Here is a 12,426-nt window from a genome sequence, read left to right as displayed (position 1 = left end):
GACGAACAAGGAAATAGATTCCATGGTTACTAAGGTGAAACCTAAGCTGATGGAAAGGTAAGAGTGGTTGAAATTAGTATTACTTTCATATTGAATAGGTTCAAAGGACGACGAGGCGAACGGGATAAAGAGTAACTCACAAAAGGTATGTGAAGCTTTCTCTTGGCATGTTTTTGGCATAGTGCGTAAAGCTATATTTCTTTCCTGTTGGCATGTCTTAGACTTAGGTGGATTTTGGATGAAATGTGGGGATAATTCCATTCCCAGAACTCCAAGTATGCCTCATAATCCCTTTTCACTGCTTAGTATTGGAACTCCTTCAAGAATCGAGTATTGCCTATTAAGGCTTCTACATGTTAGAAAGTAGTGTGTGGAAAACTATATCTTCCTTCTCTTGATATGTACTTGGCATGAAAATGAGGTTATGATGCCATGATTGTTCACCGAGCCCCAGGCTGGGCCGGGTGCAAAATATACACATGATGACCACAGGAAGGAAAGTACAGACTATATAGAGTTTATTCTCTTTCTTCCTATGGCATGTCTTAGTTGTAAGTTAAACATGATATGAGTCCTGGGTAATTCCATTCTTAGCATCTCTTATTTACTTCTGAATATCGAACTCCTATAATAGTTGAACTATTTCCCTGGAAACTTTGATCTGTTAAAAAGGTACCAAATGTACAGGCTCCAAGTCTTAAAGACTCTATGATACTAAGTGTTTTGAGTCCATAAACGATTTGGCCCTATGTTAATACATGTCTAGGGTCCCTGATATTGCAGTGGAGATAGACCATAATGGCATTTAGAGGACACTCGAGATAACTACACCACTACTTGGGTCCTCAGGCAAAAGCTTGACTTTCTTTTTCTGTTGAGTCTCTGATATGATTTAAATTACATATAGTTACTCACTACTCTACTTGTGTATACTGTAACACTTCTTTCACCGTATTCCAGGCCGAGAATAGTAATCGTGCATAAGTCACTGCATTATCCACCGCCCCTCACTAGAGGGCCGGGTACGTATGTATTTATGTGATGATATGATGATGTGTTGTAATAAGGTGGTGATGGCATGGGGCCTATGATAGTTTTACAGATTTATTCACCAGATCCCTTGTAGGGCTGGCTATATGGTATAATTTGAACATGCATGCATTTGTAATTCCCAGAGTACAGGTATAGGTTTCTGATTTGATAATTTGTTCCCTTGCTTCTTTATTTTGGGTATACCTCCAGTTGTATTATGTTACATTTTACATAGTCAATACATATATCGTACTAAACCCCTTTCTTCGAGGGGCTGTATTTCATGCCCGTAGGTACAAATATAGGTTTTGGAGTCCGTCAGCTTAGTTGGAAGAGGTTCCATTGTATCGGAGCTAGTTGTTGGCACTTGCCATTGATGTGTAGTATTTTTTTGTTATTCAGGGGTACGGCGGGGGCCTTTTACCTCTATATGTTGTCATTAATATTGTCAGAGGTTTGCAAATATGTATATGTGGGTTGTGTATGTCAGTTTGATTCAGATGGGTCTACATGATGTATGATATATGTTATTATGTTATGGCAGCCTTGTCGGCTTGCGTGCTCTTTCATGAGGTGATACAAATGAAAAAGACTACAGGTTTATAAAAATGTTATCGTCCAATAGGGCTCTGATGCATGGCATTGTGTTGTTTGTAGTCTGGTTTGACTACACTTGATTTATATGCACTGCATGTTTATAGTTTGACTTGACCACAGCTAATAGATATGTATACGGGGGTCCAGGTGGGACCCTAGTCGTGGCCTACAGAGTTGGGTCATGACAGATTCTTTATACTTCATACCTTACATATTTAGTAGACATTTCGTATTGACCCCCTTTCTTCGGGGGGGCTGCATTTCATGCCCGCAGGTACAGATGTTCATGATCCGTCAGTGTAGGCTACATACCTTCTGCTACTACAGAGTGCTCCTTTAACTCAGAGCCCGCATTTTGGTATATGGCTTTCCTATGTATATGCTCTTGTATATTTGACCATTTGGGTATGACAGGGCCTGTCCCGTTATATATTTCAGCTATGTTTTGTAGAGACTTCTAGACATAGGTGTGGGTCATGGGTCGCGTATGCTCGTCTTTTTATGACTTGTGTCTTAATGCGGTCTCTTATATTATAACGGCCAAAATGGCCCATATGTTTGTATATATGCACATATCCAGCGATGCGCATTCCGCTGCCTTTTTTGGTTTGATATATTAATTTCTGCACGTGCAACTACTTAAATTAATGATTGCCTATTGTTCTAATTGAAACAAATATTAAATTTGAATTATTCTATAATATGACGATTCGGTATATAAGTTCGTTTGGGTGTCCAAATAGGGCACCAGTCGCGGCCCACGGGGCTGGGTTGTGACAAAAATAGTATCAGAGTGGTTTATCCTTGGAATATCTATAGGTCGTATCTCATATAGTCCTGTTTATCGGTGTGTTTTGCACCACATCTATAAACAAAAGGCTACAAGACATTTAGGGTATTACCTTTCTTTGAATCTTAGATCGTGCGATAGAGTTGTACTATTAGGATGATTTTTTTCTCTAATCGGCTGTTGTTTTTTTTCAGTGATGCCTTCGAAGAAGGCGATGGCGGCCCAGAAGGGAAAATTGGTAGTAGGAGAGACTAGTCGGATGCCGAGAGTTACCAGGCTCGTGCTCAGAGTATGCCCAATATTATACCCCAGTCAGAGGGTTCTACTACACCACCACTAAAGCAGCTCCCCCATTAGCTTTAGAGGCTCCAGTGCCCGAACCTGCAGCTCCTCAACCTGGGGCAGAGGATAGGGTGCTGAGGGAGGCTGTGCAGTTGCTGACGATAATAGTAGGGGTCTGGCTCGCGGACATAGGCTGAGAGGTAATGATGATGACAAAAGTGATAGTTTGAGGGTCCGCGATTTCCTGACATGTAACCCCCCTAGAGTTTTTTGGGTCTAAGCTCGAAGAGGACCCCCAGGATTTTATTCAGCAGATGCAACACTCATTGAGACTGGTCAGGGCTTCTGAAACCGAGTTTGTTGAGTTAGCTTCACACAGGTAACGACATGTTGTGATTAACGAGTCCTGGGAGCTGTCCAAGGGTGAGGGTTCTCTCCCAATTGTGTGGGATGAGTTCATAGCCACCTTCCTCAGCCACTTCTTTCCCTCAGAGCTGCGGCGGGCGAGGGTTGATATATTTTTACAATTGAAGCAGCGAGGTAGGAGAGTCCGAGAGTACATCTTGGAGTTTGACTCTCTAGCCTGATATGCACCTACTATTATAGCTGATATGGAGGATAGGATGCATCGGTTTGTGGTAGGGTTGGATCGCTATTTATTTGACAGCTATATGGCGATGGCATCTTAGGTCAGCATGGACATTAGCCGATTATAGGCCTACGCATAGGGAATAAAGGACCAGTACAAGGGAGATCAGTCTGGTAGGGATCGTGACAAGAGGGCCAGATCAGTGGGGTATTCTAGAGATTTTTGAGGCGGGCAGCTTCAGCATTAGTCTGGTAGATAGCTTCCTCTGTTAGGATAGGGTACACAATCCACCGGTAGATGACTTGATGGTGCAAGGTCGTCTGGGGCAAGCTAGAGTTTTAGAGCATCAGGTTCGTAGACAAGCAGAGGTTCTAGTCAGTCTAGGCCCCCTATGCCCCGGTGTTCTTATTATGGAAGATCACATCTCGGGAAGTGTTACCGAGCTACAGGAGCCTGTTTTTCTTGCGGCTTTCAAGGACATATCATGCGACATTATCCATTGGCGAGTGGTTCAGGTGGTGCAATTCAGCCAACAGGATCAACTGCTGGTTCGTCGTCTACCTCTCCAGCTGCACATCCTACTGGACGAGGTGTGCCGACACCGATGGGCTGCGGTTGAGGCCTTGGTGGGGTTTCTTATTCTAGCGTCCCTTTGAATCGCATATATGCATTGGCTAGCCGCCGGGATCAGGAGGCATTGCCAAATGTTGTCATAGGTACATTATTGGTTTTCTCTCGATCTGTATATGAATTGATTAATCTGGGATCTACTTTATCATATATCTCTCCGCTTGTTTCTAGTAAAATTGGGATAACTCCCGAATTTATAGAGCCATTTGAAGTAGCTACACCAGTTGGGGATTTTATTGTAGCCAAGCAAGTATATAAGGATTGTTCTATGATTATATGTGATTGTTGCACTAAATCTGATTTGGTGAAATTAGATATGATAGAATTTGATGTTATTATGGTTATGGACTGGTTAGCTTCCTGTTATGCTAATGTTGACTGCCGAAAAAAAGTAGTTCGATTTTAGATTCTTGGGGAAACAGTGGTAGAGTGGACAGGGAGTACAGCATCGCCGAGGGGTAAGTTTATTTCATACCTCAAGGCTAAAAATATGATTCAAAAAGGCTATATCTATCATCTGGTTCGTGTACACGATACTAAATATGAGACACCTGCTCTCCCGTCAGTTTCGGTAGTCAATGAATTCCCGAATTATTTTTGGATTAGCTTCCAGGTCTTCCCCATGAACGAGAGGTAGAGTTCACGATAGATTTGCTGTCGGATACTCAACCTATATCCATCCCTGCATATCGAATGGTGCCAGCAGAATTAAAGAAACTGAAGGAGTAGTTTGACTGATGTGTCACCCGATAAGAAAGAATTGGTTCATGAGATTCATCGGTTAGCCAGTCTTTGAGTTCGTTTGGCCGACTCTAGAGATACCAGTATTTCTATATGAGATATTATTGAATCATCACTTATGGAAGAGGTAAAATAGCGTCAGTTCGAGGATGCCAATCTGCTACAGTATAGATATATGGCTCTTAATAAGGAAAGGACTCAGTTCAAAATTTCATCTAATGGGGTATTGTTATGTGAATGAAGGATATGTATACCTGACATTGCAGGGCTGCGGGAGCAAATTATGGCAAGGCACATAATGCTCGATATTCTATTCATCCTGGATCCACTAAAATGTATCATGACCTCAAATGTTTGTATTGGTGGGATGGGATGAAAGAGACATTGCAGAGTTTGTTGGTCAGTGTTAAATTGTCAGCAAGTTAAGATCGAGCATCAAAAGCACGCTGGATTACTATAGAAGATGGAAATTCCTGCTTGGAAAGAGGAAAGAATTAATATAGATTTTGTTATAGGATTATCACGCACCCCACACATGTATGATTCTATTTGGGTTATTGTTGACAGATTGATGAAATCAGCCCATTTTCTTCCTGTTAGGACTATGTATTCGGCTGGGGATTATGCTAGATTGTATATTAAGTAGATAGTAAGGCTCCATGGAGTTCCTATATTTATTATAACCGACAGAGGTGCCCAGTTTATGGCTAACTTCTAGAGGTCATTCCAGGAAGGATTAGGGACTCAGGTGAGTCTTAGTATTGCGTTTCATCCTCAATCTGAAGTACAAGCCGAGCGCACTATTTAGATGCTGGAAGATATATTGCAGGCCTGTGTAATTGATTTCAGAGGTAGCTGGGATGATCATTTGCCATTTATTGAATTTGCTTATAATAATAGCTACTATTCCAGCATTCAGATGGCGCCGTATGAAGCCTTATATGGTAGGAAGTGCAGATCCTTGATTGGTTGGTTTAACGTGGGCGAGACTAAATTAGTAGGGCCAAATGTGGTAGAGAAAGCAGTTGATAAAGTGAAGCTTATTTGAGAGCGATTATTGGCTACCCAGAGTCTACATCATATGCAGATAAGCGACGTCGACCACTAGAGTTTTAGATTGGCGACTGGGTATTTCTGAAGGTGTCGCCTATAAAGGGTGTGATGAGGTTCGGCCAAAAGAGTAAGCTTAGTCTGCGTTATATCGGACCTTATTAGATTACCTAAAGGATAGGCGAAGTCACCTATGAGATAGACTTACTATCCGATCTAGAGGTAGTGCACTCGGTATTTTATGTGTCTGTGCTTCGTAAATATGTTGGTGATCCCTGTAGAATATTCCCTATATAAGAGGTACAGATAACGGAGGAACTATCTTACGAAGAAAAGTCTGTAGCCATTTTAGATCGGCAAGTGAGAAGATTGCGCACCAAAGATGTACCTTCTATCAAGGTTTTGTGGTGAAATAATAACCGAGAAGAGATGACCTGGGAGGCAGAAGGCGAGATGAAGAAGAAGTATCCTCACTTGTTCCTTATGCCATCAGGTAACTTAAATTTCGTAATTGATTACAGTAATTAGTAATTGATTATGTATGCCGCCCATATAAAGAATCCAACCCATAAGGCTAATTTAACATTCGGGGAAGAATGTTCTAAAGGGGGGGAGGATGTTACATCTCGCACTTTTGCGCATTCGGAAAGAAAAACAATTGACTTACTAGAAATGGGGTTATGATTTATTTTATTTAATACCGGTGTAATGCTTAGGGAAAATTAATGTGGTAATACAAAGGAAGGCCGAGAGTAAAATTGGGAGTTTTGGAAATTAGTTTCATGAATTTCAAAATAAGACTTATAGTTTTTGGGCTCAAAAATTAAAATAATGAAGGGAAACTTACATAAATATACAATATTAAGAAAATATTTACCATCTATAGCAATAAAAAAAATCTCTGAATATTTATAATATAGTTTTAATACATATTGCAGAGAACTATTTATAAAACATATATAATACAAGTTTTATAGATGGATAATACATTTATCACATATTTTAATAGACTTATAATACATTATGTTAGTTTCTTACTACACAAACATAATATATATTTTAAAACACTTATAATACATTTATATTGTATGCATAATTCACTTTTAATACAAGTATAGATTTATCATAGTATTGCTATATATTGCTATAAATGGTAATAAATAAAATATATCGCTAAAATCAGTAATTATTTTTTAAAAAGCACTCAATCAAATAATTTTCCCAATAATGAATAAGAGAAATTGAGGCCCAAAGTCCATTGTTAGCCCAAGCCCATGGAAAATTTATTCCATGTGACTAATCAATTAAGAAGGTCCAATATATAAATGTGTCATCTACTAGAACCTTCAAGAGACATAAGGAATCAACAAGAGAGGGAGTGAGAGCATAGAACTTAGAGGGGGAAAGAAAGAAAAAAAAAGAAAAATTTCTAAGTTCTTCAACTTTGATCCAAAAATCTCTTCCTTCTTGAATTCTTGTTAGGTTCAAGGACCTCTTCAACGTGCCATAATTAGTCAAGCAAGAAAGCTACGTTTGTGCCAAGTGGAAATTTGAAAAAAAGGTAAGAATTCTATCTTTTTATGTTATGGAAGGAGTGTATGTATTGTAAGTATTAGAATTAAATGAAGATCATGAAATTGTGATGTATGTGTGTGTGTCTGTGTGGGTGTGCAAGTGTGTGTATGGCCGTGTGGTATGATGGTGAAGGGAAGAGGAATTGAATTTTATTTAGCTTGTTAGTTGCATCATTGTGGTAGTTATGATGTAACTAAAAGTTTAATGATTCGAGACGGCCATGAAATTGGTTATAATTTGTTATAGTGAATTATGTGATTTTAGTATAGTTTTTATATAATTATGGAAGTAGAATTCTAATATAGGAATTATTGTTATTCTTAATGAATTTGAAAGAAGACAATGCGACTTGGTAGTTTCGTTGCGTTCGTAGAAGTTTTGGGTGGATTATGGTTTTGGTGGAATTTTTGGTATATTGTGTGGAATAATGTGAATTTATTTCGAATTGTGTTTAAGTTGTCTTGAATTAGTGAATGGACATAAAAATGTCGATATTAGTTGGAAAGTGTAAAGTTGGAGTAGAATTTGTTGCCTTATGTAAAAAGAAGACTATTGATGTTACAATGTATTTTGTAGTGATTGTTGATGTTGTCGGTATTGTTGTGGATGTTGTTGTTGATATTCTGGCCGAGTTAAATTCTCGGAGATGTTGAATTTATAGGGGAGGTATTGCCCAAATTTATGTAGACAAGTAGGGGTTAAGATTGAACTCTTAAAGGCTCATAACTTATATTTGGTAATTGTGACCATTTGTAGATTTTGGAGAAAATGGCAGTTGAGTTGGAGTGAGCGTAAGAAGCGGATAAGGTATGTAAGGCTCTTCCTTTCCTACTTTTGGCATGTCCTAGGTATAGTAGGTTGTAATTTGAGCCTCGGGAAAAATTATGTTCATGGAAATTCGAGTTTAAATTTTCTACTATTTTATTTAGTAAAAGTGAATTAAAAACTCATGTATATTGAAAGAAAATGTGTAAACATCCGTAACTTTTACATACGAGATCGGATCATCCTACATCCTTGATAGATGACTCCCTAGAGATAAATGTTTGAAATTCATATATGCCACCTCGGCTTGGCTGAAGGTGGGCCCACTAACTCCGAGACTCGCTTAGTTGTCCTATTGAGTTTATTCTTGTATGACATAAAGGGATAACTTTTGCCTATAATTTTTTCCTACTAAAGAATAATGTCCTAATCGTTCCCTTATGTTCTAATACCCATTTTGGGGCTGCAAATATAACTTTAGAAATGCTATCACGGGGACAACCCCTATGTCCCTTAGTCGTTCGATCGGTTCTACTTAACTTGTTATCATATGATTATCTCGAGTCTCCAGAAATACTTTATATACATGAGCTATATTAGTTTCTCACTACTCCGCTCATGCATACTATTATGATATTATTCGTCATAAGTCGAGCCGGCTTCGTAATTATGCGCCCTATAATGTATTCGGCAGTATGATGTGTTACGGGTCCCGAGACCTCGCTATAGGGCCGGGTACCATTTATGGTGTCATGATGTTCTATGGCATATGATATGTTCTGATGAATGATATGTTATGATGATATGATATGTTCGGGGTTTGTACGGAGACTTAAAACCTTCTGGAGTATGATGTGTTGTGGTTAGAACATCGGGGAGGTGGCCACGTTCCTGAACCGTATACATGATTTTTATCTGCATTATGTACATATGTTTTTAGTACAGATTTTGATGCCCTAGTTTGGTATTTGCTCCTTGTACCTTTCCTTTTAATTATGGTTTAGATTCTTTGTACTTCATACCTTACATATTCAGTATATTTTTCGTACTGACCCCCTTTCTTCGGGGGGGCTGCATTTCATATCTGCAAGTATAGACATTCATGATCCGTCAGTGTAGGCTACACACCTTCTGCTACTACTGAGTGCTCTTTTGACTCGGAGCCCACTTTTTGGTATATGGCTTTCCTATGTACATGCTCTTGTATATTTGACCATTTGGGTACGGCGGAGCCCTGTCCTGTCATATATTTCAGCTATGTTCTGAGAGACATATAGACATAGGTGTTGGTCGTGGGTCGCGTATGCTCGTCTGTTTATGACTTGTGTATTAATGCGGTCCCTTCCATTATAATGGCCAAATTGGCCCATATATTTGTATATATACACATATCTGGCGATGTGCATTCTGTCACCACTTTTAGTTTGATATGTTAATTTCTGCATGTGCAACTACTTAAATTAATGATTGCCTACTGTTCTAATTGAAATAAATATTAAATTTGAATTATTCTGTAATATGATGATTTTGTATATAAGTTCGTTTGGGTGTCCAAATAGGGCACCAGTCGCGGCCCACAGGGCTGGGTCGTAACACATGGAGTCTATGATGTCACATTCTATGATGGTATTTTCTCCTTTATTGAGATATTCCAATTGAGACTTTACTTTTGCATCTATATTTAGCTTTATTGCTTTAATTACCTTATGTTTGCTCATTAATGATATGCTAAGATATTTGGTTGGGACCTTTGAGATTCTAACTTTTTTTTCACAACTAGGGCCTAGCTTAGATTATGACAACAAGTTATTTCTTTTGAGTGGTATAAAGAGTGTTAGTTGAGCTTTCAGAGGCTCAAGGAGTAGCTTACCACCACTCCTATATTGACTCTTCCAGTTAAGGGCGAGAGTTATATAGTATATTGTGATGCATCCAATGTTTGTTTGGGTTGTGTTTTGATGCAGTGTGGTTGTGTTATAGCTTATGCATTGAGGTAGCTTACGTTGTATGAGTGCAACTACCCCACTCATGACTTCGAGTTGGCGGTGGTAGTTTTTGTGTGCTTAATATCTAGAGGCACTACCTGTATGGACTTCGCTGTGAGATTTACACTAACCACAATAGTCTTTAGTATATTATGAGTCAGAGGGACCTTAATTCGAGGATGCACCATTGGATTAATCTCCTAAAATACTACAACCTCTCAATTCTCTACCATCTAGGCAACGCAAATATTATAGCAGATGCCTTGAGTCGGAAGGCGGTGAGTATAGGTAGTCTAGGATTCCATTCTACTGTGAAGTGACCTTTGGATTAAGACATTTAGTCCTTAGCCAACAGGATGATTTGGCTTGATATTTCAGATTCCAGATAGGTAATGGCCTATATGGGAGTTCAATTATCTCTATTAGATAGGATTCATGGTCGTCAATTCAAGGATGAGGAGTTGGTAGCTCTTCGAGATCAAGTTTTAAGAGGTGATGCCGGTCAGGCTACCTTATATTCAGATGGTGTATTAAGGTTTGATGGTCGCATATATGTTTTAAGAGTTGGGGGTTTGATTCATTGGTTCCTTAGTGAGCCCGTGATTTCAGATATTTTATCCATTTAGGCACCTCTAAGATGTATAGTGACTTGAGGCAGCATTACTAATAGAGCGGTATAACAAGAGATATGGCAAACTATGCGTCTCATTATTTGTGTTACTAGTAGGTGAAAACCGAGTATTTGAGGTCTGGAGGAGAGTTTTAGAGATTACCCATTCCTGAGTGGGTATGGGATTGGATTACCATGGACTTAATGGTAGGTTTACCTCAAACTACTAGAGGTGTTGACAACATTTGTTTCATCATTGATCAATTGACCAAGTCAGCGCACTTCCTTCCTATTAAGTCTTCATTCAGTGTTGAGATATTGGCCCATATCTATATTCTAGAGGTGGTTCATCTTCATGTTGTATCTTTCATCTCAGATCGGAGCTCACAGCTCACTTCTAGCTTTTAGAGGAATTTTCAGGAAAAGTTAGGCACCCATGCCAATCTTAGTACAACTTTTCACCCATAGACTGATAGTCAGTCAGAGTGCACTATTTAGGTCCTTGAACATTTCTTATGGCTTGTATTTTGGACTTTGGAGGTCAGCGGGACCATTTTTTTCCTTTGGTGGAATTTGTGTACAATAAAAACTAACACTTTAGTATCCAGATAGCCTCGTTCATGGCTTTATATGGTAGACATTGTCACTTTATGGTTGGTTGGTTTGAATCTATAAATCTTAGCCGCTTAGTACAAACTTGATTCAGAAGGCTTTAGGTCATGCGATAGTGATTTAGGATAGGCTCAAGAAACCTCAGAGTAGGCACCAGAGTTATGTTGATCATAGGCATCGGCCTATGAGGTTTGTAGTTGGTGACAGAGTATTCCTTTGAGTATCGGACATGAAGGGAGTGATGAGATTCGGTAGGTAGGGCAAGCTCAGCCCTAAGTATATAGGGCATTTTTAGATTTTAAGGATAGTCGGAGTGTTACTTATGAGTTATCCCTACCTCTAATATTTTCAGATATCCATTTAGTTTTCCATATCTTGATGATGAGCTAGTATGTTCTAGATGATTCTCAAGTACTCTAGTATGATTCGGTTAAGTTGGATGATCGTATAACCTTTGTTGAGGAGCCAGTTGCTATTTTAGCTAGAGATATGAAGCAGTTGTAATCCAGAGCCATTCATGTGGTTAAGTTCCATTGGAGGCATCGTCCAATCAAGAAGGTTACCGGGAGACCAAGCAGGAAATGCAGGAGCAGTTCCTAGACCTATTTGAACCTTCAGGTACTTCTTGACTCTTACTTTCAAGGATGAGTATTTTTTGTAATAGTGGATATTGTACTGACCTCTAGATCATTTTTGGGTAATTGCATTCCTTTCATCATTTAGAGCATTCCATTCCTTTAGCTACCCCAATTCATTTATGACCTGTTGGCACTGATTGTTTGGTTGCTTGGACGTTCATTGGGGTTTATGTACGTTTTCCTATTTTGAAGCTTTTAGAACTTGAAAAGTTCACTTTAGTCAAAACATTAGGTAAATGACCTCATAATGATATTCTGATAGATCTATCAACTCCAAAATGGTTATTTTAGGCTAGTGGTCTGGTTGGGTCGAGTCTCAAGTCTTTTGATATGAGTTTAAGCCATTAGACATCTTAACCTTTAAGCTATGTCCTATGGTTAAACTTGGTCAACATTCTTGGAAAACGCACTTTAATGAAAATTCCTTCAGAACTGTTAACTCCAGAATGTTGAGTTTCGTTTATAATGACCTTTCGTGCACTTTTCAAGGCTTCCATTCTAATCCTAAGGCTCTTTATGAAAATGGCTAA

Source organism: Solanum dulcamara, chromosome 11, assembly GCF_947179165.1.
Source record: "Solanum dulcamara chromosome 11, daSolDulc1.2, whole genome shotgun sequence".
NCBI lineage: Eukaryota > Viridiplantae > Streptophyta > Magnoliopsida > Solanales > Solanaceae > Solanum > Solanum dulcamara.
This window is presented reverse-complemented; position numbering follows the sequence as displayed.